This window comes from Pan troglodytes, chromosome Y (genome assembly GCF_028858775.2).
Source record: "Pan troglodytes isolate AG18354 chromosome Y, NHGRI_mPanTro3-v2.0_pri, whole genome shotgun sequence".
Taxonomy (NCBI): Eukaryota; Metazoa; Chordata; class Mammalia; order Primates; family Hominidae; genus Pan; species Pan troglodytes.
In genome coordinates this window covers 16,082,744-16,110,670 of record NC_072422.2, presented here as the reverse complement: position 1 = coordinate 16,110,670, position 27,927 = coordinate 16,082,744, and the positions used below count along the sequence as shown (strand labels likewise).

General features: G+C 41.7%; 2 pseudogenes; one reads left to right on the top strand and one right to left on the bottom strand.

Moving 5' to 3' along the window:
* Window positions 1-27,927, bottom strand: part of LOC112208094 (RNA-binding motif protein, Y chromosome, family 1 member F/J-like) — a 371,477-nt pseudogene that overhangs the window by 32,626 nt on the left and 310,924 nt on the right.
* Window positions 11,385-27,927, top strand: part of LOC104005531 (RNA-binding motif protein, Y chromosome, family 1 member F/J-like) — a 61,115-nt pseudogene continuing 44,572 nt past the window's right edge.

Here is a 27,927-nt window from a genome sequence, read left to right as displayed (position 1 = left end):
GCCTCTTGTCCTATGCCCCGGGCAAACAGGAGGCCAGCCTCCAGGACTGGCCATCGACGGCCTGCGTGCATGCTGTTGTGCACTGCCTTGCGGATCCAGAGGCTCCCACACGCGCAGCAGCGGCTCCCGTGCCTGCTGGTGGGGCTCTGCAAGCCCAGGTCCTCGTCCTCTGGCTCCCGAGCTCCTGTGCGCAGTTGACCCTGCATGGCACTTGAGCCACACGGCGACTGCTGCAATCTGCGGGCCCATCGGGACTCCTTAGGAAACCTGGGTCCACATAGGTGTGGGACTAGGTTCTCAGCAGGTCGCCGCCCATGGGCCTTTTGGGGAGGGGGCCTCCTGAGGAGCGGCTCCCAGAGCCTAGGGGTGACGAGGATTGGCTGGACTCCATAGGCCCGGGTCTGTGGGAGCACCAGAGGGGCACAGTGTTCAGGCTGGAGGCTCTGCTGGAGAGGACAGCCGGGGCACAGAGCAAGGATGCAGCCTTGGAAGAGGAGGTGGTGCTGATGGTGGAAGACATAATGGCTGAGGTAGAGGTGGTGGTTGTGGAGGAGACCGACGTGGAGTGGCAGAAGGTGAACCAGCGGGCAAGGCTGGCCCTGGACCCAGCATACCCGGGGAGTCAATGGACTTGCTGGAGATCCTTCACATGGAGCTGGGCTCCGCGAATGCTCCAATCCACAGGGTACCTCCGGCTTCTGGGCCAGAGCCATATCCTTGCAGCTGCCGATGCAGGGATAGGCATCGGGCTTCAGGAGGGGATTGGGGGCTGGGTGGAGGGAGGAGCCAGGTGGGAGGCCCAAGGGGTCAGCCAGGAGGCAGGGGATGGGGGACAGGGTGGGAGCCGAGGCCAGGTTCCTGCAGATCAGAGGCCAGCTTGCTAGTGGGAGCCGTGAGAGCACGTGGTAGGAAAGGGGAGCCAAGCACAGCACTCACAAGGGAGAATCGCGGTACCAAGGGCCCTTCACGCACAGCGCCAAGTTAAAAGGTATGTTTCCTTGGGAAATGCCCTGGAGGAAGGGGAGTCTGCACGCCCGTGCCAGCTATTGAACCACCCCCGCTCTGAGTGCCTGTTTCCAACAGGCTCACCCCAGAAACACAAGGTGCTGAAGACTCGGGTTCGCGGTGCATCGAGCTGCTGACCTCCACAAGGCAGGCACCAGCTCCCCAGATATGCTTTCTTCCGCCTGCCGGCGCTGCACACAAAGCGGTGTAGGCCCTGAGCATATATAACCTCCTTTGCACCCACGCGAGCCCCATGGGGAGCATGACGCACAACCCTGCAGCCCATTCTACCTACAGGGCTTCCCTCAACTGTACAGGCCCACCTCTCAGGAAGACCAGGATAAGAGGACACCAGACACCCGGACATCAGCAGAGCATGTCCAGCACCCTGCACACCAGGGCCTCCTGCAGCTCATGAATGCTGAGGAAGAAACCGCCTCACACCACCCCGCCCCCTGCCCCTAAGCTGCAACCACCTGCCCACTTATTCCGCCACCTGTCCAGGCTCAGCTCAGCTGTCTTTGCCTGGCTCCACCGACCCCCAAAACAACCATAGTTTTGAAGTTGCTTCCTCTCCAGACAGAGGCAGAGGTAAACAAGGGAGGGTGACAGGCCAAATGTCTGGGAGATAGCCCTGCTCCACATTCTCTGTGCTCCTGCAAATTGCAGGGTTTCACGAGGCTTGCCCACCCAATCATCTGGAGGCTCCTTGAGCAGAGGTAGATTGTTTGGCACACCCAGATGTCGGCATGGGTCAGAAACCATGATGAAGTCCTGCTGTGCTACATGATGGTCAGGCTGGGGAGCTGGGGGCTATGGGAGGGGTCCGGTGTCTGAGTCAGTTTGAGGTCCCCCTGGGCCCCGGTGGTGTCTCAGTGGCAGAGCTGGGAAGGGGAAACTCATGCTTTGCTCCAGCTAGCAGGCCACCTCAGCCCAGCTAGATGAAATGGTCCCGTTGAGTCCATCCTCTTTCTCCTTCTTGGTCAGGCAGGTGGAGGAACACAGCCATCCAGGTTACTGGCCGCAGGAAGAAGATGTACTTTCATCACAACCTTTACTTCCACAATGAAGTGATCATTCAGGAGTATTGTGTTGGCATCCCTGGTAAGGAATGCCTCCCAGCATGGTAGGGGAGCTGGTGTGTGGGAGGGTCAGCCTGGCTTGAACCTTCCTGGCTCCTCTGCCTCCAGGATACAGGGTGTCTCGTTCCACTGCAGTCCACCGGTTCTGGGATCGTGAAGGTCAAGCCTCCAGCTGCAGGCAGAATATGGCCTACCTGAGCTTGTTCAGTTGGTTGGCTGAACATGACTGCCTGGATTTTGGCAGGATTTCTGAGGTCGAGTCTGCCGTGGGGCATCATAGGAAAGGACCTCGCTGGTCATTCCTTGGCCTTTGGGGAATTGGCTTTGAACCCTGACCTGACCTGTAGTGGACCCCCTTCTACATTCCCCCAGATCATCAGCCAGGCCTATGGCTCAATCCCTTGCAGTTCTACTCCAGGGAGGGGAGGGACAGCATTAGAGAGGGAACAGAGAGGAGGCCAGGCAAGGAGCCTAGAGCTGTGAACTGAAAGGCCTTTGAGTCCTGGATCTGTGCCCTACTTGGAGAATCCAAGGATCATGGAGGAGACTGCAGTGAGCAATCCCACGCCATCCATGGGTTGGGGCAGAACGGCCCATAAGGGAACTGTAACACCCACATGTAAGGATTGGGGAACCCTAAGCTACCTATGATGCATATGTGGCTAAAGTCAGTGGGTGAGAAGCAAGGCTTAAGGGATAGCTGTCTTATCATCACTCTCCACCTCCCTCCCCTGCCTTGAGGCCTGCTACCCACTGGGGCTCAGTTCGAGCTCAACCAGGGCCCCCTCCCTCTCTGTGCGGATGTCCACCTGAGGCCCTTCTACGTTTATGTCCTTTTGGAATGGTTCTCCCAGGCCCGTCATGTTCTGTTTCAAGGAGCCCAGGCTCCCCTGACATGCATTCTCCTCTCTGTCATTCTCACTCCCACTTTCCTTCCTTGCCAGATAAGACAGGCCACTGCACAGGGAATCTGGAAGACAACACTGGGCTCCAGTGTGAGGAAATGTTCTACGTTCTCCATGTACTTGTACTTTAGTGTTTCCTCCGGGGGAGGAAATGTTAAGAGATTACAAAATGGATGGGGACCTTCAGTGTGTGTCCAGGGAGGGACACACACTGGCTGGGAATTAAGACCCACCTGAGTAATGCCGTGGACATCCAGTGTCAGTTATCTTGATAAAGACCTGCTTTGTTACATCGCCTACTGTTAATATAAAAGTTAATTTCTTAGAATATTGAAAAGCAAATTTAAGTATGAGGAAATATAATTTGTTCATAATTGTATGAAAAAACTGCAGACTGATCCATTTTTCATTACAATTTTTATGTGAGACTTGAAGTGTTTATGAAGTTTTAAGATACATTTTTATTGTTCTACTCCTGGCAATTTTTATGATCATTTTTGCAATACAGAGACATGGACACTCGGAAGTTTTTGAGGGATTTTCAGTTTCTTTTAGAGAGCTTAGTTGTAAACTTTGATATTTTTCCCCTGTGGTTCTTTTCAGTTTACTGTTTGTATTTTATATATGAGATGTTAAATTTGTTTTCTTATTTGCCCCTTCTGGAACTTTCGTTTTAAAGGAATTTTGTTTTCTGTTAGATATGTGAGTTTCCTGTGAGCACTTTTTCTAGTACTGATTTTTTTTTAATTCATTAGTTTTTGGGTGTGTGTTTGTTTGTTTCTTTTGAGATGGAGTCTCACTATGTCACCCAGGCTGGAGTGAAGTGGCACGATCTCGGCTCACTGCAAACTCTGCCTCCCAGCTTCAAGGATTCCCCTACCTCAGCCTTCTGAGGAGCTGAGATTACGGGCGCATGCCACCATGTCCAGCTAATTTTTGTATTTTTAGTCAAGACTGGGCTTCACCATATTTGCCAGGCTGGTCTTGTACTCCTGACCTCAAGTGATCCGACCACACTGGCCTCCCAAAATGCTGGGTTTCCAGGCGTGGGCCACCACACCTGGCCTCATTTGTTTGTTTATGTATTTTAATCCTTGTTCTATTTTCTTCATGTACATGTATTTTAGAGTTATCGAAATCATATATTTTATTTAGTTAATACTTTAGTAAGATTTTAAAAGTAATGTTTTTCATTCAGTAAATACAATATTGTGAATAGATTAAATCTTGTGTAGTCTTGTCATTCTGTCTTTTAGAAATTATTAAGAACTCTGATACTGTTTCTCTCCCACCTGAAGAGAACATGCAGATAGTTATAAAAAATTGTGTGAATGGGTAGGTGTTAGAATATAATTTGAAAGAATAGTAAAGTTCACAAATACAATTTCACATTTGTATTTTGCATCATTTTGAAAATTTTATTTGCTGACACATGAAATTCTGCATTCACCTTCATGTTAAATATACAATTATGAATCAGTTTCAAGAATGAAAACAATCCAAGGCCAAGCGTTAGTTCAGGAAGTAGAAAGCAGTTGTTATGTAGCAAAAAACATATTTATTGAAGGTATATTTAGAGAGATTTTAGAAGGCTTAAGTCAACATTTTGTTGTTGTTGCTCTGGTGTTTTATCACACTGTGACCAGACTGTAGCATCACTAGTTATAGTCACTAGGCTACCAAAGTCTCAGGGCTGCAGCAATTGTTATTGAAGAAAGTGTCAGCGTGCTTGGCTGTTTAAGGAGGCTAGAGGACTTAGGAGTTTTCACCCAAAGCACATGGGCCTGGTTTAGTGGGTAGCCTTCCTTTGCTGAAGTAGATAAGATCCAGGAGAAGTGTTGACTTATTGTAGTAGCTAGGGCTTTGAGACTGGTGAAGCCTATTTGTCTCCAACTGCCATTGCCAGATATTGGTCTGCACATAATGACACTTCCTGAACTCACTGACTCCTGTAAATTCAAATGTAGCATTTGGATTTAAATCCCTATTCCAACTTCTTAACCTTAGATCTAATAAGTGGATAACAAAAGATGTATTCAGAAGAAAGTGAGACATCAGATATGTACAAAAGTAAATCATCCTGATCAAATACCTTCAAAAATATTACTACAAAAATCACTGAAGATTAAACCTTAAAAAGTTATTTTAATTGGGGAAATAGAAAAAGGTTGGACTCGTTTGAAAGTCTGAGGGGTAAAGATACTATTATTCGAATATGGGAATTATATAAAATGTCTAATTTGTTTGAAGAGCAGCATACTAGCTATTTAGTATGGCTAAAGATTAATAACCCATGTAAGAAAACTCAGAGATAAACAGCAATTTTTTTCAGAGATTTTGTTCTGTAATTAAAGACTTTTAAAATGGTTGCCTACTGACGAGCAATTCGCTTATTATTTAGACATATGTTGTACACCATTTTATACAGGGACAAAGTTATAGTTTCTATCATGTAGAACAAAAAATAATCGACTGTGTATCACATTTGCATTAGAGTCTTTGGTCTGAGTAATGAAGCAAACAATGGAACTGCCTATGCCAGGGTACAGGTGGGCACAGCTGGAAGCTTCCATCACTTGCATCTTTAACATTTCTGGATTCTCATCGGTCTCTCCTAGAAAGACAAATGGACTATAACTATTCTAAAGAACATATGTTACATTTAATCACTAAGTATTGAGGTAAGACCATGATCTGTCTTATCACTGTCTCCTCATTACTTTAAACTTGTATGTATAACATACAAAGATATTCAGTTTATTTTCTCACCATTAACATTTTACACTGCACATTTATCAATTTCATTCTCTTTCTAGTGACTTTGTTGTTGTTGTTGTTGTTGTTGTTGTTGTTGTTGTTGAGATGGAGTTTCGCTCTGTCACTCAGTCTGGAATGCAGTGGCCTGATCTCGGCTCACTACAACCTCCGCCTCTTGGGTTCAAGCAATTCTCCTGCCTCAGCCTCCTGAGTAGCTGGGATTACAGGCACACACCACCACTCCTGGCTAATTTTGTATGTTTAGCAGAAATGGGGTTTCCTCATGTTGGTCAGACTGGTCTCAAACTTCTGACTTCGGGTGATTCACTGGCCTCAGCCTTACAAAGTGCTGGGATTACAGGCGTGAGCCACCACGCCAGCCCCCCGCTTTTTTCTTGAGACAAGTTCTTGCTTGGTCACCCAGACTGGAGTGCATTGGCACAATCTTCACAAACTGCAGCCTCAATCTCCTAGTCTCAAGCTATCTTCCTGTCTCAGCCTCCCACATAGCTGGGACTACACATGTGCAACACCACACCAGCCTATTTGTTGTTGTTGCTGTTTAGTGATGAAGTCTTGCTATATTGCCCAAGTGGCTATCACATTCCTGGGCCCAAAGGGTTCTCCTAGTTCAAGCTCCCAAAGGCTGGAAATATAGGAGTGAGTCACTGCGGACAGCACCATCACTCTTTACTCACTTTTTAAATGCCACTCTTCAAAATTAACAAGTAAATTTTACTTATGGAATTCCAAATTCCAAGTCAAGTTCAGCTTCATTTTCATAAAGAGGTTAAAAATAAAATAAAACCAAAAAAAGCTTCATTTTCCTTTGTGTTGAAGTGAGCAAAGAGTTAGAAAGCAAATCATCTCTATTTTGGTTTACGAAATTGACTATACATAGAAAGATCCTCGTATAATTGTTTTCAGATCTAAAATCCTGTGAAGTTATTATCAGGACCATCATCTTATAAAACAAAAACAAATCTCCTAGTGGGTCTTTTATGTGGATTAAATATCTTATAATTAGTAATGGATACAATTGTGATTATAGTTATTCCTTGAACCATAATATTAAAAATATGAACCTCATTTTTTTAGAGCTGCTACCCTAATATGAAAAGTAACTGCTGACCTGGTATAATAATTTGTGGCCCAGACAGCCAGCATTCTGAATTATTCAGGTTTTTCAGATAGCCCAACTGTGCTAAGAGCCGAAAGGGAGTCTAGACATCTTGGAGGAGTAGCAAAGCCTGATCATTTCTTTCTACCCCACTCAACAACCGGAATCTCTCATGAAATAGCATGATAGACACCTTCACAATTCTCAGTGGTGTGCCAGTGTGCCTCAGACCCAGAATCACAGCAGTGTTTTCAGGATTCCTGTGTGCACAGGCAAAAATTTATTATAGTACATTCATTAGAAAACCAGCACCTTAAGCCTACATCAGGCTTTCCAGCATATTTCTTTAGTCATGATACACAAGGTACCTAGCTTATCTTCAGAGAAATCAGAAATCTATGAATAAAGAGCCCACAGACAATGGGATTAGGAGAGGAATTAATTAACAGAGGTACTAGTAAGCCAAACACAGTGAGACAATTTATTTTTAGCCTAAACCAAAAATGTTATCTGTATATGCCAGATGGTCATACATGATAGAAGTAAATTTGGACAGAGAAACCTTCAGCAATGTATTTATGGGATAATGAATTATAGGGTATGGGAAGAGGCAGGCACAAACTTACATGTTCCTGACACAGTGGGCAGCTGTGAGAATCCAACAGTGGCTAACTATGGAACCACAGCAGAAATCACTTCCATGGCTGATGATCACAGCTTGCCAAGGCATAGCATATTGCAGAGCAATCCGATCTGCCAAAGCTGAGGAGAAAAATAAGCCTAATTGTGCTGATTTGAATAGAATTGCCAACTGTAGATGATTTTTAAAGTTTTAAATCCCTCCTATTTCTGCTAACTAAGTCAGCATTGTTAAATACGACTAGCGAAGACAAAGTTCTACCTCTATTGTGTTTATGCATTTTCCTTGAAAAAAAGTATTCCTGTTATTATCTTTCCAAGGTCATAGTTTCTTTATATCCTAGCTTAAATTTCTTTAATCAAAATATTGGGAGCCATTCCAGCTTTCTCTCCCACTGCAATATTTGTATATCTATGATTTTAGCTACTTAGAAGCCATTGAAGCAGATAGGCCACAAAAAATACAATGATTTGAAGACATTAGATAGATAAGGAAAAATTTGGAGATAAGGCAGCTGTCTCTAAATTGGAGGGGGCTTATCTTCCTAAACTTATAATCTTAGTGAGATATCAAACCAATAGTTTAAATAGAAAATTTAAGTTTGAGGTTCAGGAAAGAGCTCATATTTTTAAAAGTATTTCAGAATTCCTCAGAAAACTGAGTTGAAGCAATGCTCATTAATATATAGAGAGAGAGATAAAAATGGTGAAGATGACCTGTCTATAGAAGGGGTAAGGAAGTATAGATGAAATTAGAAGCATAACTAAGATCTTAAGTGTAGCTGTCTTTGAATTAGACTTTGGAGGATGTAAGCAAATAATTATGGCCTCCTTTATGTTTCAAAGTATTATTTACTGTAGCTTTGGCAATAGGTGGTAGCTATAAAATAGCTGCAGTTAAGTGCACATTTAATACACGAGACCAAAAGAGATCACTCAATTTCCAAGGAAATAGGTGAAGTACAGTAACATGAAATAGACATTGCTAATCTTATGATAAGTTTTCTGATAGCCAAGGGAAGGGGGAACCTGATAGTCGCACTGTAATATAGTCTAGTACACTAGCACCTAAAACACATTACTTATCAACTACTATGCTGTTTCCAAACATCATAATATCTTTAACTTAAAACAAACTTAATTTTAAATAACTATATTACAAGTGTCAGGTACTGCATGGTAGTAAGGAAATGTCTTTGTGTTAGGAGAGTGTGTCTTAATGTTAGCCCTATTCATCTTTTGCCATGAGAAATTGATCAATCCATTGTACTTATCTACTATCAGAATACGCATTTAAGATAATTATAATAATCATGTTATTTGATCTGTAGGGATACTATGGAAATTGAATCATATATCAAAGTATGAAATGGCTATGTGAGCCATAAGGAAAATAATTTTTTCAAGCATTTCTCAGGAAGAGCTTTCTCTCCACTCTTGTTCCCTCTATTCTTTTCTATTTCCATTCTCTTCTTCCTTTACTTCTCCTACCAAGTTTTTGAGCCTTACTCTGAGGCTGTGGCAGAAAGATGAAGTGTGGCCGGAAAGCACTAGCAGTGGAGGTAAAAGCCAAGGCATTTGTAGAGGTAGAGACTGAAAGAGACATGGAAGCAGAGGTAGTCATGTGTCCTTGATGGTGCCAGGGTGCATGGCTAGGCCATGTCACTCCCTGGAGCCAGAAAAGGAAAGGGTGCACTTGGCTGAAGACACAGGGCTTTGTGCAATGCTCCTCAAAGTAACAAGATTCCCACTTGCACCCAAGTGTCCTTTTGCTGTTGCTGGCACACCAAAGGTGCTCTCAGGTCACCCTGAAAAAAACAAGAGACAAGATATCAATCAATATTTTGAAGGAGGGCCAGAATAACTTTTGTTGTTCAAGATATTTCTCTTTCTCTCTGGTATTCACACCCCATGAATTTGTACCTTAGAGCCAGCCTCCCACATAGCTTTCTTGGCCACCATACAAAAAGTGAATTCATTCAACTTGGGGCAAAATTGGACACAAGTGCTGATTTGTAGAATGCTTGGGTGCTTTTTTTGCTGAATTCCAGGACTTTCTGATGAAAAACAGAGAAGAGGTGTTTGTGGTTGTTTGTTTGTTTTCAAATTTAGCTTAGATTAGAGAGAGAAACATAGTGAAGAGAAAGACAATTTTTTTTTTATTATTCAAGAGAGGATAATATTCTTTTCCCAAACATACTTCTCTTCCATGCCATTGTCTTCTTCATTAGTCACCCCTCATAAGGGACCAACTAGGTAGCTAATAGTCACATAGTTGTATAAATTTACTCCATTCCAGACTTTCCTCTGGGCATACAGGAAGGACCAGGGGGTTGAAAATGTTGTGTCTGCCTTGGGAAGATCAACCCAGGGGTCCCTTGAGACCTAGGTAGGGTATGGCACTGTCAATCCTGACTGTCTAAGCTTAGGCAGAATCCAGAAGATGACTACACCCCATTTGGACCAGGGCCAGCGCTCCTGAGCTTTTTCTGGGGAAAAAATCAAGAAAAAGTCTTATTATTTCCACATTTCAATTGGAATAAGCCCTGTACATCATGTGAATCAGATGAAGTCCAGGTAAGCACTAAAGTACGAATACTACTTTATAAACTATTTTTGAGGATCACTTGAGACCAGGTGGGCAACATGATAAGACTTTATTTCTGGAGAAAATGAATAAAAATTAGCCAGAATCAGTGGTGCATGCCTGTGGTCCCATGTACTGAGGAGGCAGAGGTGGGAGAATCCCTTAATCTTGGGAATTTGAGGCTAATGTGAATCATGCCACTGCACTGCAGCCTGGGCAAAAGAGCAAGACCCTGTCTCCATCTCTCTTTCTCTCTGTCTCTCTCTCACACACAGACACAGACACACAAAGAGAAAGATATTCATTAACAATCTCAATGTTGTAATTGCCTTATAATGATATCTTAATCTTGAAATGAATTACTCAGACTTACATAAAATTGCCATATCTAGCTGTGGTAAGGATCCACTGTTCATTTAGTATGGAGCCAGCACAGAAATGAGAGAAAGACAGTTGCAGGAAACTATCCAAGGAAATTCACCAATTTTTGCCTCCCAGCAGTTGGGAAAGAGGGGGACATGGCCAGGGCGTAACCCACACTCTGCAGAAGGAATAAACCTGTGGAACAGAGTGAGATTAGTGTTACTAGTCTCCTATTTCTAAAATCTAATTTTAGGTTTTTAGGAATATGCTTGGAAATTCAGTATCTTCAATTCTTAGAAAATATTTGGAAATGTACATTATTCATCCAACAATTTTAGATAAACTACAGAGGTTATCTCCATATTTTCCCTTCAAATAATACAGTACATATGTTATATATCTTATTATTTATATCCAAGATATAATACTATTATCCAACAGTGTGTATCTATATGTACATACCTCAAGTGGAAATAAGAAAACATTTCTAAGAAGTAAGACTATCTTTAAAATACTGTTCTCTGAATAGAATTGTGTTCATAAAACATAGTTCATAAATCTTGTTTGGCAAAAATAAGATATTCTGTTAATATTTAGACATCTCTGCTGATTCATATAATAACATACATTTTGGTTTTGCAAAGGTCTGAGAACATAACCTCTTATCTTACAAACTCTGGTTTTAGGCTTCAACAAGAGTCTTCGTACTAAGTATATTAACTCAAACATATGACTAGACTAAAGGTGCCTGTGGTTTCACGAGAAATAACACCTGTCTTGAAGAGCCAGTAAGCCTGTAAATTCTCTTTCCAGATCACAGCTAGTTGACACTCATCCAGGGAAACATTGCGTTCTGAATGCCTAAGAGGTTGTTGTACAGGCTTGGGTCCAGATTGAGATCCAGGCATCAGGAGAGGGTGTTTTATTAAAAGTGTGGCTGGAGCAGCATGCAAGGATGAAAAAGATTGAGAAAGAATAGACTCTTCAGTAAATGTTGAGGAAGATATTTTCTGAAGAGGATTAGCAGAAAAGGCTATGGAAAGAAGAATAGGAGAGAAGACCAGAGGAGAAAAAACTGAGCAAGATGGGAAAACGCAGAATGAAGGGAATGTACAAGAAGAAAAGACTTAAGAAGAACACAGTGTACATGGAGATGGAAAAGAACAAGAAAGAAGAAAGAAAAAGGAGGAAGAAAGAGAGACAAGAGAGGTAGCTGGGACTTCAGGGCTTTCTTTTATCTTGATAATTTTTAATTTCCTTCCATAGTGCTGGTAAACAACTCTTCCAGGAAGCCAAATGCTTGTAAGCTGGCTTGGTTGGAGAGAATTGATTTTATCCTGGCTTTCTGTGGCAGTTATCTCAGTTAACAAAGCTATTAAATACTGATCTGGGAAAGAAACTGTTTTTACTGGCAAAAAGGTTACACGTTTAGACAAGGAGACAAAATGACTCATTAAGAGTGTTTCTCCATTCAGCTCAATTTCAGGAGGAGAAAATGATGCAATTATATTAGCCTTATAATGGGTTCTGGGTCTTAGTATTTTTGTTTCAGGCTAGATCCAGGTTCTCACTTTGCCACCTTTAAAATCCACAAAGGATTCAATAATATCAGCTTCAGACTGGATCCAGTCTGTGTCTGCTTGGGTTACAGGCAGTATCCAAGATATGAGTGTTCTTCCTTTAAGCAAGATCCATGGTTTGACTACTGCAGGTAGAACCTTGGGCCAGAATCTTAGAACCAAAGTTTCAGACTGAATAAAATTGTGAATTATATCAATGTCAGGCTGGACCGAGGAACTGAGTATTTGAGATTTTGAATAAGCCTATGAGCTGCCTTTATGCACCTGAATGTAAAACAAAGATCTGACTATATCAGTTTCCTGCTTGTTCCAGGGTCTCACTGCTTGGGTTTCAGGGTGGGTCCATGTTTGATATGTAGCAGCTCTTTGCTGAGTCCAGGGACAAAATATACCAACTTCAGTCTGGGGCCAGGGAGAAAGTGGCTGACTTTCAGGATGAATTCAGGATTTAACTGTATCACATTGAGGCTGTCAGCAAGATGTGACTGTATCAATTTCAGTCATGTTACAGGGTTTTATTCCTTGGCTTACAGTCCAAATTTGGAATACTTCAGTTTCAGGTTGGTTCCAGTATCTCATTGAATTTATTTGAGTCTGGAACCAGTATCTTATCACTCTATTGGTTTCATGGTGGGTCCAGGGATGAATTCCAGAGTAAGTCCATGGTCTGATTGCAGCAGGTGCATGCTAAATCCAAGAGTAATTTATGCTAATTTGATTGTGGGTCCAGGAGTGTGACGCTTGAGATTCAAGTTGGGTCCAGGGTCAAACTGCATCGTTTTGGGGACAAACATATCAACATAGCTGTCTCAGGCCAGGTCCTACTTGCTTGAGATTCAGGCTCAGTCCATTGTTTTATTTTATCAGTTTCAGAATGGGTCCAGAGTCTGACAGTATTGGTTTCAGCATAGGTCCAAGGTTGGATAACATCACCTTCAGACTGGGTCCAGGGTCTGACTGCATTCTTTTCAGATTGGTTCCATGGGTGGATTATGGCTGCATCCAGGTAGTAACTGTTTGAGAGTAAGGTTGAGTACCATTTCTTCTTACATAATTTTGGGTCTGAAGCCAAGCACTCAGAATATTAATATCAGGCATGGTCAAGCATTTTGCTGCCTGTATTTCAGTCTGATACAGTAGCGTACCAGACAAGGACAGGGTCCAGAGTCTGACTGCTTGAAATTCAGCATGAGTCAAAGGTCTGATTGTATTAGTTCTAGCTTGAGTCCAAGGGTGGATTGTGCCTGCTTCAGTCTGGATCCATATTTTACTATAACGGCTTCAGAAATTGTTGTGGATCTTATTGTACCTACTTCAGATTGTGTATATGGGAAGAAGGCATCCCTTTTGGATTGGATCCATGTTATTAAAGTTGTAGTTCTCTGTTTGGCCCAGGATTCTATTTTACCAGGTCCAAAGGGAGTAAATGTGCTCAGTGTTTGAAATTCTGGTGAACCCAAGGTTTTATTTTTTCTGTTCCAGTTTTAAACAAAGTTCTATAACTAGAGCTTCAGGTTGGGACCATGGTTTTGCTGCTGGAGGCCCAGGCACTATCCAGGATATAAGTGTTCCAAATTCAGGCAAAGTCCATTCACTGATACATTCAATTTCATGATGTGTCCATAAAATAGACTCTTGATTTTTATCTTGGATCAAAGGTTGTGTTTACTACTGGAGACTCAGACTGGGATCACGGAGTGATTGATTCAGACACAGGTAGTTTCCAGGTTTTTCCTGCTGTAGGGATATGCTAGGTCCATGGTAACACTGAGGAAACTACAGCCCATGCCTCTGGGTTTTCTGCTGAATATTCCTCGTAGTTCCATAATATAAGTATATCAGATACAGTCTGTGTCCAGATAATTCCTACTGGAGAGTGGGCCTGCAGCCACAGTATAATTTTGTCAGAAACTGGCTGTGTGGAGGTAATGACTGCAGAAGATTCAGCCTGGGTCCAAAGTGCAACTATATCAGATACAGGATGTGTCCAGGGATTTGTTGCTAGAAAAAAAGGTTTGGTCCATGGTGTGACTGTGGAAACTATTGCTTCTATCCACGAATTGACTGCTAGAGATACAGGCTGGGTCCACAATGATAATGTATTAGACATAGGCAATATACAGGGATTTACTGCTGAAGATTCAAATTGGATCAATCCTATGTATGTGTCAGCTACAGGCAGTATCCATGCAATTAATGCTGCGGATTCAGATTGGGACCATAATCTGGTTGTATTAGATGAAGGCTGTGCCCAGGCCTTTACTGTTGCAGATACAGCCTGTGCCCAAATTGTAGCTGTATGAAAAACAGGCTCTGTCCAGGGATTTATTGCTGGAAATTCAGCCTGGGTCCAGGGTATATCTATGGAAGCTATAGCCTCTGTCCAGGTATTTAATGATAGACATTTAGTTTCAGTACAAGCTTTCAGTGTACCATGTAAACTTTGTGAAAAGAAGATTAATGATAGAGTTGCAGGCTGTATACAGTATGAGTGTATCAGCAACAGGCTTTGACCAAGCATTTACTGCTAAAGATTGATTCTGGGTCCATGGTATGACTATATCAATCTTGGCCTATAGCAGAGGACTTGGGGCTGGAGATTCAGGATCTGTCCAGCTATTTACAACTGGAGACTTAGACTCCATCATGGAATCTACAGCTTGAAATTCAGCCTCGTTCCAAGTGTTTACTGATGGATATTTCATTTGGGTCTATAGTTTGCCTGCATCAGGTAGAGATTGTAACCAGAAAGTGATTGCTGGAGGTTTTGTCTGTGTCCGTATTATGACTGTATCAGATAAAGCCTCTCTCCTGGGAATCATTACTAGAGATACAGCCATGTACTGCAGTGTGACTATACCAGTTTCAGCCGCTGTTAATGGATTTATTCCTGGCAACAGATCCTGGGTCTATGATGTGACTATTTTAGTTTTAGACTATCTCTGTTGTTTTACTGCTACACAAATATTCTTAGCCAATGGTGTCACTCTATCAAATAGAGTGTATGTGCAGGGATTGTTGATTTTAGAATGGGCCTGGGTCCACAGTATGACAATTTCTGTTTCAAGATTTGTGGAGGGACTTACTCCTACAGATTCAGCTTGGTTTGGTGGTATAACTGTAGCTGGTATGGGCTGTGTCCAATCATTTACTTTTTGTGGGAAAGAGAGTTTCAGGAATGCCAGATGAATTGGTCTCCCCTGTGTGAGACACCCATGGGGAGCCATGTGTGGCATCTGAGGAGAAAAGTGTCCTTACTGCCTTCATGTCTTTATGCCCCGAGAGCATAAGAGCTCAGCGGCATGCCACACGTTGCTTGGGGAAATAACAGTCCCTTGAAGCAGTGGAGTAAAATCAAACATCTTGGCTTCTCCTGAAACCTGCTCCTACCCATTTTAGTCCCGATGAATTGAAGGTCTTAAGCAGTTTAGACACACGCTTTTGCTAGGGAAATTCAGATACTGCCACTGCTATACATCTTATTGAACGACTCACGAGCTCTCCTTCACTGATTAATCCTTTTCCTCATCCCTTCTTCCCGCTCCCGCCTGCCCTAAGAACAAAGAGCTTGTAAACCAATAAATTGGGTGGAGGCTGAGAGCTCCAGGCTATGAGTAAGAGTCTGACACTCTGGTCCCTTGGACTAGCCTTTTAAACTGTTATTCTATCTCTTTCTAATTCTTTATCTCCGCCGGACTCGGGGTACCTGCCGGACTCGAGGTAACCGCCAGCTGGTGTGGGGCTGGTTTCCCCAACATCTGGTGGCCAACGCGGGGCTCCCCATAATCCCTACAAATAATCCAGTGAAGGAACGCCAGAGCGTGCAAAGTGGAGGACGACTGACAAAGGACACCTGAATATGTTTTCACTTCAAGCTCTACAGGTAAGTAGGGCGCTCGGAGAATTCCAGGGTAACCTAGGGAAAATATGAGTCAGGCTGAGAGTAAGTTTGTTAATTAAGCCTGGTGCAGCAGTTATTGTGCCACGGAGGGGTAATTGTGAATACCCAAAATCTTACATCTTTGTTCCATCTCGTAGAAAAGTATTCTTCTTGGTTCCTGGAATATGGAAACATGGATGTAAAAGATTGGGACAAGGTAGGATCAGACTTAATCACAACAAGAGGGCCCTTCTCCACTTGGTCTGTGTGGTCGGCAATTTAAACAGCACTGCAGCCTTTCCACACTGAGGAGGAGGAGGAGAAGTTTCAGGATGACATAGAAAAGTTTAATAATCAGGAGTCTGCTCATCAGCAAAGTGAACTGTCACAGTCTAGTTTTAAAAAGGGGGAGAAATGGGAAGTTATATATCCTAACCTCCAAAAACTTATGAAAGAAACAGTGCTACCTACTGCGCCTTTAGGGGAAGGTCCGGAATGGCCACTCCAACTTTAGTCTTAGGTATTTTTGGAACAGGAGCCTGCGACGCGGCTTGCAGCTCCCATTATTGCTCTCCCTTCCAGTAACTGTGGCAATGGGAAGCTTCAGGCTTGCCCAACAGCCAAGTAAGGGGAGGGAATGATCCAGGCTTACCTGCCTGTTAATTATGGCGGAGGAATACTGCGAGCTAGTCCAAATACAAATTATGGCGCAGGGACAATACAGGCATCCATTCACCAGGCACAAGAAATGGGGAATTCGGATGCTTGGCAGTTTCTGGTAATTATTTCTCCAGCTGAGGAGCCCAGAGAACATGCTCAAGCATGCTGGGAGCCATTTCCTTTTAAAATATTAAAAGTCTTTAAAGCAAGCAATTGGACAATATGGGCCAAATTATCCTTATATTCATTCCTCGTTACAATCTGTGGCTTATAACTGGCGTTTAATACCTATAGATTGGGAGTCATTAGCCTGATCCACCCTGTCCCCCTCTGAATTTCTCCAATTTAAAACCTGGTGGACAGATTAAGCAACAAATCAGGCATGCAGAAATGCTCAAACCCAACCTCTGTTAATATCACATCTGATCAATTGCTTGGAATCGGACAGGCATGGGGTACTCTAAATCAACAGGTAGTAATGGGTGATGAGGCTGCTTATCAGCTCAGAACGATGTGCCTGAGTCTGGGAAAAAAATCACAACCCTGGTACTACTTATCCTTCTTTTAACTCAGTTTAACAGGGTCCAAGGGAGACTTATCCAGATTTTATTGCCCATTTGCAAGACATGGCTCAAAAGGGTATTTAGGATTCTCATGCCAGGAAAGGGATCATTCAGCTGCTTGCTTATGAAAATGCTAATACAGAATGTCAGGCAGCAATTAGACCTATTAAGGGAAAGGCAGATCTAAATGAGGAAAAGTCTTTAAGTGAATACATTAAAGCCTACCATGGCATTGTGGGGCACTTACATAAGGCCAGCCTCCTAGCTCAGGCAATGGATGAACTAAAGGTAACAAAAAGCACACGAGTGTTCCCTGGATCTTGCTATAACTGTGGGCAGACAGGACATACAAAAAGAGAGTGTACAAAGAGCCAAAAAAGGCAAAACTCAGGAGGAAAAAGCAGGGTACCAGGAACCTGTCCCATATGTAAAAAAGTAAACACTGAGCTAATCAATGTCTTTCAAAGTTTGATAACAGCAGACAGCCCTTGCTGGGAAATGGAGAGAGGGGCCAGCCCCTGGCCCCGATTCAAAATGGGGCATTCCCAATTCAGGATGGGATGTCCCCGACTCCAAATGGAGTCTTCCCGGCCCAGTCTATCCCTGTACAAATGTACAGCAATTATCTCCCTCCACAGCTAGAAGCGGGGCAGTAGTTTTATTCTGTACTGAACCTGTATCCCTCCTTCCTGGGGAGCCTCCTAGGAAGGTCCCAATGGGAGTTTACAGCCCATTGCCAAATGGCACAGTGGGACTTATACTGGGAAGATCCACCTTAAACATAAAGGGAATTCAAGTACATACTGGAGTAGCGGACTCTGATTGCCAGGGAGAAATTCAAATTGTTTTCTCCTCCACTGTTCCCTGCAGTGCTAATCCAGGTGACAGAATACCTCAACTGTTACTTTTACCATATGTTAAGTTAGGAGAAAGCTCAGAAAAAAGAACAGGAGGATTTGGAAGCACAAATTCAGCAAGCAAGGCTGTCTATTGGGTAAATCGAGTGTCTGACAATAGACTTATTTTTATGGTTTATTCAAGGAAAATAATTTGAGGGTCTGGTCAACACAGGAGCAGATGTGTCGATGATAGCTCTTTATCAACAGCCAAAAAACTGGCCTAAACAAAAGGCCCCAGTGGGTCTTGTTAGGCTCGAGGGTTTGCTTGCATCTCACCAGGAGAGAATCAGCTTCCTGTCTGGGTACCCACAAGACATCTTAAGCTGTGCCATGAGCCAGAGTCCAAGGAAGAGAAAAAGACCTTGGAACGTTCCTGCACCCACAGTTGATCAGATGGCTCAGATGAACATCTCTGTTGGGCACATGGAAACAAGTGAAACTAGCCAAGTCAACTCCACCAACCTGGGGCCAGATTAAGAGACTAGCTCACATTGCAGAAGAGAACCTGAGGTCTCAGAACAAGCCGCTGACCACCAGTAATCTAATGGTAGCTATGATGGTGGTAATCTCCTTGGTGGTGAGTCTCCCTGCAAAGGGGCAGATCAAAATTACACTTATTGGGCCTACATTCCACTCTCACCACTGAATAGGCCTGTTAACATGGTTAGTTGACCCAGTGGAGGTTTATGTTAATGATAGTGTCTGGATGCCTGGACCAGCAGATAACCAAGGTCCTACTCATCCAGAAGAGGAAGGAATGTTAATGAATGTTTCCATTGGTTATTGCTTTACTCTCATCTGTCTGGGGCTGGCAGCAGGATGTTTAAATTCTGATAAACGAAGCTGGATGGCTTATGTTCCTGCACATAATTCATCAAAAGCCTCTATTCATGTATTTAGTGGAAGGACATTTCAATGTTTGGACCCTATTAAATACCTTGAGCATGGCTATGTTATGATGCATCACCAGATTAATAAATTTAAACCTAATAAGAAGTCCTGCCCTGCGTAGGCAGGCCACTCAATAGTCTGAAAACTAGAGGTTCTAACCTGGGAAGCTTGTATTGCAAGTAGCAGTGCTGTACTGCAAAATAATTCCTATGGAATCATCATTGATTGGGCCCCTATGGGACACTTTGCAGTAAATTGTACTGGACAGCATGATGATTGTAGAGAGACTCCTTTTGCAAATGACTACCCAGATAATGCACCAAAATTATACAGAAGAATTGAAACAAATTACACTATTAAGTGGGAGGAGAATGGTATGGCTCCTCCAAGCCCAAAAATGATTGATCCAATTATAAGTCCAGAGCATCCAGAATTGTGGAAATTAATGATGGCTCAAATCCCAATTCAGATTTGGAAAGGATAATATAAAACAGAGAACCATAGTAAAAAACTTCGATTTGTTGTAGCCATGACCTCTAACTAGACAGTGCGTTTGCAGCGTTGTGTTAAACCTCCTTTTATGTTGGCAGTGGGAGAAATTAATATCCTACCTGACTCTCAAACCATATCATGCCTCAACTGTCATCTTTTTACCTGCATTAATTCTACCTTTAATAAAGATAGTAGCATTTTACTGGTTAAGTCTTGAGAAGGAGTTTGGATACCTGTTTCCCTCAATAGACCTTCGGAGGCCTCTCCCTCCATACATAGTATCACTGAAGTGCTAAACAGAATACTTAATAGATCAAAGAGGTTCATATTTACTTTAATAGCTGTGATCATGGGCCTTATATCTGTCACAGCTACTGCTGCTGCTGCTGCTGGTGTTGCTTTGCACTCTTCTATTCAAACTGTGGGCTTTGTGGATAGTTGGCAGAAAAATTATTCTAAGCTTTGGCATTCCCAAAGCCAAATAGATCAAAAATTGGCAAATCAAATTAATGATCTCCATCAAACAGTAGTTTGGATGGGAGATCAGATTCTATGGAGCATAGAATTCAAATGCAATGTGATTGGAATATTTCTGACCCTCGTATTACTCCTAGCTCTTATAATGCCACTGAACACCATTAGGAGATGATTAGACATAACCTACCAGGAAAAGAACACAATTTAACACTAGATATTGCTAAACTGAAAAAACAACTTTTCGAGACACCTCAGGCTCACCTAAGCCTGTTGTCTGGAGCTGATATTCTTGCTGGAGCCACTGATGGCCTTTCTAAGAGTAATCCTTTAAAGTGGATGAACACTTTAAAGTGGATGATCTAAGGTAGATCAACAATTGCAAATTTTATTTTGGTTTGTGTCTATTTATGCTGTTTGTTTTTAGTCTATAGATGCAGAGGGTGCCTTGGGAGAGAAGCCAGAGAGCATGAATGATAGCAAGGGCAGTTCTAATAAAAAAAAATAATAATAGAGACAAAAAAGGAAGACACATGAGAAAGAGAGTTTCTGGAATGCCAGATAAGTTGGTCTCTCCTGTGTAAGACACCCATGGGGAGACGTGGGCAGCCTCTAAGGAGAAAAGTCTCCTTATTGCCTTCATGTCTTTATGCCCTGAGAGCATAAGAGCTCAGCAGAATGCCACAGGTTGCTTGGGGAAATAACACTCCCTTGAAGAAGTGGAGTATAATCAAACATCTTGGCTTCTCCTGAAATCCACTCCCACCCATTTCAGTCTCAATAAGTTAAAGATCTTAAGTCGTTTAGACGCATGCCTTTGCTCAAGGAAATTCACAGAAACTGCCACTGCTATGCATTTTATTGAATGACTCACAAGTTCTCCTTCACGGATTAAACCTTTTCCTGATTCCCTTCCTCCCCCTCCCATCTGCCCTAAGAACAAAGAGCTTGTAAACTAATAAATTAGGTGGAGGCCGAGAGCTCCACGCCATTTGCAAATGTCCGATGCTCTGGTCCCCTGAACCCACCTTTTAAACTCTTATTCTGTCTCTTTCTAATTCCTTTGTCTCCGTTGGACTAATTCCTTTGTCTCCACTGGATTCGGGGTACCTGCCAGGCAGTGTGGGGCTGGTTTCCTCAAAACTTTTGGAGATTCAGCCTCAGTCCACCACGTGAACATATTGGTTTCATATTGTTTCCAGAGATTTATGGCAGGTGATTTGACTTAGTTCCATCGTTTGATGGTATAAGCTATTGCCTGTGTCAAATGTTTTTCTGCTGAAGACTCAGCCTGGGTCCAGGGTATGCGTGTATCAGATACAGATTGGATCCAAGGCTTTACTGTTAAAAACTGTAAACTTTACTTCAAACTGAGTTCATGGTGTGTGTGTATCAGCTACAGATTCTGTCCAGTACACTACTGCTGAAGATTCAGCCTTACGCCATGGAGTGTCTGTGTCATATATAGGCTGTGTCCAAAGATTTCCTGCTGCAGATTCAGACTGTGCATAGTGTGATAGTAGCAGCCCATGGCAGTATCCATGGATATCCCGCTATTAATTCAGCCTGGTTCCATAGTGTGATGGTATTGGCTATGGACATTGTCCAGGTATTTACTGATGGACATTCAACCTGGGTCCAAGGTACGATTATGGAAGGTATAGGCTGTGTCCATGGAATTACTGCTGGAGATACAGCCTGGGCCCATGGTGTGACTTTGGAAGTTGCAGCCTCTGTGCACAGATTTACCATTGGAGACTCAGCTTGTGTCCACAGGATAATGCTATCAGATTCAGGGTGTGTACAGAGATTTACTGCTGAAGATTCATCTGGGGCCCATGGTTTGATTGTATAAGACACATACTGTGTCCATGGTTTTATTGCTGGAGACTCATCCTGAATCTATTGTATCGTACTATCACCTACAGACTTTGTCCAGGGATTTATTGTGGGAAATTCAGGCTTGGTCCACAGCTTGTCTACATCAGCTATTTGTTGTGTCCAAGAATATCATGCTGGAGAACCATTCAGGATCCCCTGTGTGACTGTATAAGTTTCAGACTATGTCCAGGCATTTCCTACTATAAATTCAGCCTGATTCCATGGTAGGACCATATCAGCTGTAACATCTCTCCAGGGATTCATTGCTGCTGTTTTACCCGGAATCAATGATTGAGTCCAAGATACTGGTGGGTGTTCAGCGTGGGTCCATGGTTGGAATATATCTTGTTCCCAGGGAATTACTCCTAGAGTTTCAGCCAGAATCCATGTTGTGAGTATATCAGTTTCAGACTGTCTCCAAGGATGTAATAATAGTGATTCAGCCTGGATACACATTGTGACCATATCAGATATAGGAGAGTGTATCCATGAATTCATCACTAGTGATTCAGCTTGGGTCCCTAGTGTGATTATATCAGTTTCCAACTGTTTCAGGAATGTATTGCTGGAAACTCAACCTGGTTTCACAACATTATTGTTTCAGTATCAAAACGTATCCAGTTTTTTACTGCTGGCAGATAAGCCATGGTCCACAATGAGACTGGATTAAATTCAGATGGGAGCCAAGTATTTCCTTCTAGATATTCAGGCTGTAATTTTGTCCAAGGACTTACTGGTGTCATTTCATCAAGGGTCAATGGTATGACAGTTTCAGCTATAGTTTTTGCCCAGGGGTTCATTACTGGAAATCTATCCTGGATCCATTGTGGGACTGTCTTAGCTATAGGCTCTGTCAAAGGCAATAAGGCTGGAAGTTCTTCTTGGTTCCAAAATTTGACTTCATCACATACAGAATGTGTCCAGAGATTCACTGCTGGAGATTTGGCAATAGTCCACAGTATGATTGGATCAGTTTTCCTCAATAGATGGGTGGATGTTAATCCTTGAAATTCAGCCTTTGTCCATACTGTGACTGTATCTGATAACATATTTGTCCAAGAGTTTACTGTTGGAGTTTCAGTCTGGGTCCACAGTGGCACTGTGGAAGTTTCAGATTATGTCAGGGATTTAATTCTCAAGACTTTCCCTGAATGCATGGTGTTAATATAGTAGCTTCATTTTGTACCCAGGAATTGATTACACCAAAGTCTTTCTGAATCGAGTGTCTCAAAGTGTCATCTTCAACTTGGGTCCAGGATCTAACTTTATCACTTTCAACCTCACCCCAGAGTCTAAATGCATAATCTCATGATGTATCCAGTCTCTTAACTTATCAGTCACAGATCGGTTCCAAAACCTCACTATTGCAGTTTCAGACTGTATCTAATGATGATCTGTCAGAGTTACTGGTTCTCTCCACTGTGTGACTGTCTCTGCTTGAGACTGAAACAAAAGTTTGATATCAGCTTCAGTGTGATTCTAGGGTCTGCATTTATCACCTTCAGGTTGGGGCCCAGGTACCACTGTTTCCATTCCAGTTTGGGCCCAGTACCTAACTGGATCTGTTTCTGATTGGGTCCAATGTTCTTTTTTCCATTCTTCAGTCTGGGTTCTGGGTCTCAATATTTTAAATTTATGCTGAATCCAGGGTCTCATTCTTTCAATTTCAGTTTGTAACCATGGATTAATTGCACCAGCTTTCAGGCAAGTCAAGAGTCTTCTTGACTGAGTTTCTGCCTAGGCCCACATTTGGACTATGGCTGTTTCAGGCTGACTCCAGGGTCTGATCATGTCAACTTTAGAGTGAAGTAAGGGCTCAATTATGTTCATAATAGGAGGCATGTCTGCATCAGGGGTTTGAGTATAATAGCCTAATGTTTATTCAAGTTACTAAATCTATCCATTTGATTTGAGGGCCTGATCATACTGGTTTTATTTTGCATCCAAGACCTAATAGTGTCACCTTTTGACTTAGCACATGAATATGGAGTATGCAGTATAGAAGAAATCCAGAACCAAGTTGACTTAGGTTCCGCAAGAGTCCAGTATCCATCTGTCTTTTCTATAGTTTCTTGGGATCCAAATACGTTCAAGAGTAGCTGACACCATGGTTCAAAAATATGGGTTACTGTAGGATATGGAAATCCATCTTCACTGAGGGATGAATGAGCCCATAGTTCAATTTTATTAACTATGAAAGGTACTGGTGGAATCTAGTTGTAAGTTGATGGTTTAGCACCAGGGTTTAACTCTATGAGCTACATGATATGTTTGGTGTCTAATACTCTCTTCACTGGATTGAATCTGTTCCTGTTTTATAAGACACAAATTGTTTCCAAGTTGCAACTTCAGGAGTAATTTCTAGCCAAGGTCTAGCTACAATTTGTCCATGAGACAGAACATTAACAGATTGAACTTGAGACTGACCAGTATCAATCTCAGAAGGAACTTGAGATCCACCTAGGCGCCTTGAAAAGAGAAACCAGGATCCACCACTATTAACTAATGGTAGAGTATGAAGCCTAATTTTACTAGCTAATGTATTAATCCAGGATCTTGCTGAATCAGTCACAGCTTGATATTTATAATTTGTTGTCTTTTTCTGAGGAAGATTCCAGGGTATAGGTATAATAGCTGTTTGGGAGTTCTGGGGTCCAGAAAAAAAGAAATATTGAGAAGTGTCAGTTTCTGGGGTACTCCAGCATTCAGCTGTATCAGGATGATCCCACGGTTTGGCAACAGGAGAAATCCAGGATCATACCATTGGGAATTTGCTAGCTGAGGAGAGGTGACCACTTTGAAAGTGTAATAGTCTTTTGGCATGAAAAAAGTCTCTATTATTTGAACCAAAAACATTGAATAAGTATGCTGGTGCTTTCTGTTCACTGGGGAAGTGCTTAATCTTCTCCATGTTTGTACTGAGAATCCATGGAAGACCAAAGTGTCAGAGCCTATGTTACAGCTAAGTGTGTTTTGTGGACTATTTTCTACTCCAGGAGGAAAATTGCACGGTAGGGAACAAATACGACCCAGTGGTTTCTGGGATATCTTGATAGGCCATCTAATCCAAGATATGTAAAACCTGTCCTGATGACAAGAACAGGGTCATAAACAGGCTTCTGAGGTATCACTGACCAGGCCTACCAGTTCCCAGTGACAGCCAAAGAGGGAAAGAATGGACTATTTTGCTGTACCTGAATGGGTGGAAACAAAGATAACCATATATATTAGAAATACATATAGACATATAGTATACATGTATTAAAATATATAATGTATAAATTACATATATATGCAATACATATATGTTAATTATAAAATACACAGACACATATATTGTGTATGTTTAGGGATACTTATATTTATAAATTAGTTATATAGCTTATATGGTTTATACATATATTAAATTATAAGTGTAAATTATACTTTTCTATTACATGTAAATTTCATATTACTTGATGGACAGTATTAAATATTACATGGTACATACTTCAAGAGTTCCACATAACATTTAGGCACAAATAATTCTAACTATGTTTAAAAGAGTAAAATAAAATACCAGAAGCAAATTAGTGGAAAGTTCTCAACAATAAAAAATCACCTACATACGCAACATGATTATCTGAAGATTACTTATGTTCTTTGTCATGTAATTTTAGGCAAAGCACAATTTATACAGTCATATGAAATGAGTGTTTGTATCACCTCCTCTGCCATTATGTTTGTTGAAGCCATCATCATTTGTTTGGCCTCTCTGCTTGATTCTGATGCCCACTTGTAGCTAACATTTTGTTCTCCCTATAGCCGCAATTACCCTCAGAGGAAAAGCACTTATTCTAAAATTGACTACATAATTTGAAGTAAAACACTCCTCAGCAAATGCAAAAGAATAGAAATCATTAAAAAAAAAAAACAGTTTCTCAGGCCACAGTGCAATCAAATTAGAACTCAATATTTAAAAACTCACTCAAAACTGCACAATTACATGGAAACTGAACAACTTGCTCCTGAATGACTACTTGGTAAATAATGAAGTGAAGGCAGAAATAAATATGTTCTTTGAAACCAATGTGAAAAAAGACAAGTTACCAGACTCTCTGGGAAACATTTAAAGCAGTGTTTCAAGGGAAATTTACAGCACTTAATGTCCACAACAGAAAGTAGGAGATAACTAAAATCAGCACACTAACATCAAAATTAAAAGAACAAGAGAACACAAACAAGAGCAAGCGAATTAAAAAGCTAGCAGAAGATAAGAAATAACTAAGATCAGAGCAGAACTGAAGGAGATAGAGACATGAAAAACCCTTCAAAACATCAATGAATCCAGGAGCTGGTTTTTTGAAAAGATCAACAAATACATAGACCACTAGCCAGACTAATAAAGAAGAAAAGAGAGAAGAATCAGAAGAATCAAAAAGACACAATAAAAAGTGATAAAGGGGAGATCACCACTGATTCCACAGAAATGCAAATTACCATCAGAGAATACTATAAATACCTCCATGCAAAGGAACTAGAAAATCTAGATGAAATGGATAAATTCCTGGATGCACACACTCTCCCAAGTCTAAACCAGGAAGAAGTCATATCCCTGAATAGACCAATAACAAGTTCTGAAATTGAGGCAGTAATTAATAGCCTACCAATGAAAAAGAAAAAAAAGTCCAGGACTAGACAGATTCACAGATGAATTCTACCAGAGGTACAAAGAGGAACTGATACCATTCATTCTGAAAACATGCCAAACTATAGAAAAAGAGGAAATCCTCCGTAACTCCTTTTATGAGGCCAGCATCATTCTGATAACCAAATCTGGCAGAGAAACCGCAAAAAAAGAAAATTTCAGGCCAATTTCCCTGATGAATATTGATGCAAAAATCCTCAATGAAATAAAGGCTAATAGAATCCAGCAGCACATCAAAAAGTGTATTCACCATGATCAAGTTGGGTTCATACCTGGGATGCAGGCTGATTCAACATAAGCAAATCAATAAACATAATCCATCACATAAACAGAACCAATGAAAAAACCACATGATTATCTCAATATATCCAGAAAAGCCCTTCCACAAAATTCAACACCCCTTCATGGTAAAAACTCTTAATAAACTATGTATTGATGGAACATATTTCAAAATAATAGAAGCTACTTATGACAGACCTACAGCCAATATCATACTGAATGGCAGAACCTGGAAGCTTTCCCTTTGAAAACCTGCAGAAGACAAAAATGCCCCCTCTCTCACCCCTCCTATTCACCACAGTATCGGAAGTTCTGACCAGGGCAATTAGGAAAGACAAAGAAATAAAGGGTATTCAAATAGGAAAAGAGGAAGTCTTGTAGTCTGTTTTTGCAGACTACAAGACTGTATATTTAGAAAACCCCACTGTCTGAGCTCAAAATTTCCTTAAGCTGATAAGCAACTTCAGCAAAGTCTCAAGATACAAAATCAATGTGCAAAAATCACAAGCATTCCTATATATCAACAGCAGACAGAGAGTCAAATCATGTGTGAATTCACACAGTTGCTACAAGGAGAATAAAATACCTAGGGATACAACTTACAAGAGATGTGAAGGACCTCTTCAAGGAGAACTACAAACCACTGCTCAAGGAAATAAGAGAGGACACAAATCAATGGAAAAACATTTCATGCTCATTATAGGAAGAATCAATATCATGAAAATGACCATACTGCCCAAAGTAATTTATAGATTCAATGCTATTCCCATCAAGCTACCATTGAATTTCTTCACAGAATTGTTAAAAAGTATTTTAAACTTCATATGGAGCCAAAAAGAGCCCACATAGCCAAGACAATCCTAAGCAAAAAGAACAATGCTGGAGGCATCAAGCTACCTGAATTCAAATTATAATACAAGGCTACAGTAACCAAAATAGCATGGGACTGGTATCAAAACAGAGATATAGACCAGTGAGACAGAACAGAAGCCTCAGAAGTAACACCACACTGGTACAACCATATGATCCTTGACAAACCTGACAAAAACAAGCAATGGGCAAAGGATTCCCTGTTTAATAAATGTTGTTGGGAAAACTGGCTAGCCATATGCACAAAACTGAAACTACACCCTTTCCTTACACCTTATACAAAAATAAGCTCAAGATGGATTAAAGACTTAAA